This window comes from Penaeus vannamei, chromosome 29, assembly GCF_042767895.1.
Source record: "Penaeus vannamei isolate JL-2024 chromosome 29, ASM4276789v1, whole genome shotgun sequence".
In the NCBI taxonomy this organism is placed as follows: domain Eukaryota; kingdom Metazoa; phylum Arthropoda; class Malacostraca; order Decapoda; family Penaeidae; genus Penaeus; species Penaeus vannamei.
This window is the reverse complement of record NC_091577.1, coordinates 20,413,834-20,416,333: the sequence shown is the minus strand read 5'-3', so window position 1 is coordinate 20,416,333 and position 2,500 is coordinate 20,413,834.

The following is a 2,500-nucleotide window of genomic DNA, read 5'->3' as shown; positions in this document are numbered from 1 at the left end:
CATTGAAAAAAAGAAAAAAATAGAAAAAAAAAATCTCATGATTATCATTTCAAGAAATAGATAATTTCAGGATCAACAAAAAGCATAAAAAAGATCAAAGGGCCTAATTAACAATCGCATTACCAATGAGATTAATTAACAAGCCTGCTCATTAAACCCTTGATGCTACAATAATTTGTTTCTGGATTAGAATAATTATAGTATTTAGGAAAATATATTAGATCTGTAATAAAGATAAGATTAAAGGGTGAAGTTATTGCAGTAGAAAGTAATAATGACGGGAATAGTTATAAATCATTAATGTAAATGATGTGTTGTAATAAAACAGTTGAAAAATAAAAGCGAGATAAGTACTATACAGTAACACAATATCACTTACACACACATGCAAACATATACATATATAAAATATCACATTATATTTATATACCTCACAAGCCTTCATACACAGCCATGTAATCGGTTTAATAATCTTTAAACTCCCTTCAAATATACTATACATTTCAACACTTATTTGATATAACGAAAGGTTCAAATATTTTCTATCCAGCATTCAAATGGCGTAAAATCATTATATTTTAGTGTGATATGCAAACACATTATTATATCATGATATCCAAGAGTTAAATAAAATGCATTTTCAAGCAAACGAAATCTTGTTGACATATATACGTACCTAATATTATATTCAGTGTTGGTAAAGAGATCAAATCGAAACATCGACAAACGAAAACAAATAAACAAATAAAAAATGATGATATCTCACACGTTATATGAAAATAAAGTCCGAAAAAAACATTATTACTTCCTCTCGCGTGACTTGACTCAGACATTCATAAATATTATACTTGAGTTGGGGGTCGGCTAAAGAAAACGGGAAGAAGGCGAGTGTGTGTATACATACGTACCTTTAAACATACTGTATTATCAATTTCTAGCAAACACACAAAAGGAAAAAAAGTAAAAAGAAAAGAAAAAAGAAAGAAAAAAAAAGTATTGTGGCGTGCTTCAAGTTATTAAGGTAAAGAAAGCTTCGAATTCGCAGAAAAAATACTTCATACACCTTTTTTAGTTTTTAGTTCAGAGAATTCGTATAAATCATTGGTGGTTCTTAATCAGAACTCCTTCCTTAATGCTTGTTAATACATGTTGATTTCTCTCTGTCGTTCTGTCTGTCTGTCTCTCTCTCTCTCTCTCTCTCTCTCTTTCTCTCTCTCTCTCGCTCTCTCTCTCTCTCGCTCTCTCTCTCTCTCTCCCTCTTTCTCTCTCTCTCCCTCTCTTTCTATTTTATTCTTGACCCCTTGAGATCCTACAGAAAATCTGATCCGACATGTGTAAGGAAGAATCCCACGTCTTTCCATCTCCTAAGTCAATCTTCCTAAGTCAAAGTCAGTCACTTGAAAAAAAATTCCTCTGACTGATTAGAAATTGCATTATGCAAATGAGATCGCGAGCCGTGAATCTTCAAGCGAGAATATTATAAAAAAAAGGGCATATCAACTAGATTATAATTCCTACTTTTTTATTCAGTACCAGCGCAGATTTCCTGTTACCAAAGAGGTTCGTAAAATGTCATTATGTAATTTTAGGATTTTCGCTCTAGTGAGGATATCGAAAGTAGACTATTATTATTATTGTTGTTGTTATAGTTATTGCTATAGTGATTATTATAATCATCAATATTATCATTCTTCTTCTTCTTCTTCTTCTTCTTCTTCTTCTTATTATTATTATTATTATTATTATTATTATCATTATTATTATAAAGAACATTTTCATTATCATCATCATTCTTGATATTATGACCATTATTAGCCTTTGCTTTATTGTTAATATTATTATTATTGTTATTGTTAATGTTATTATCATTATTATTGATATTATAATTATCATCATCATTATTATCATTGTTATCATTACTTTTATTGCTATTATCAATGCCATCATTGTTTTTATCACTATTCGCATCATTTTTTTTCCTAATTATCAATATCTTTATTGTTATTTTTATTATCATCATCATTATCATTACTATTTCTATTTATTGCAATGAAGCTCACCTCTTTGTTATATCACGTAAGGAGTAACGTGCCAACAACAGTTATCAAGACATATCTGTTATATTCGTCTTTAGATCAAACTGGTCAGGTGCCACCCTCCCCCCCCCCCCAAAAAAAAAAAAAAAAAAAAATCCGAATAAGAGACGAAATGCCGGTAAATCTGCCCCTTAAGAGATAAAGCGAGACATATCATGTGCGTTGTCTGGGTCTCCGCGAGACGAAACATTGAGAAGTTTGCTGTTTGGAGGAAAGTGGTGTGCAGAGGGGAGGGGGGGGGGGCGAAGGGGTAATGCGTGTAGTGGGGGGGGGAGGGGATTGGGTGCAGAGGGGGGGCGAAGAGGCATTGCTGTAGTGGAGGGAGGGGGCGAAGGGGCATTGGGTGCAGAGGGGGGGGGGCGAAGGGGTATTGTGTGCAGAGGGGGGGGGGGGCGAAGGGACGG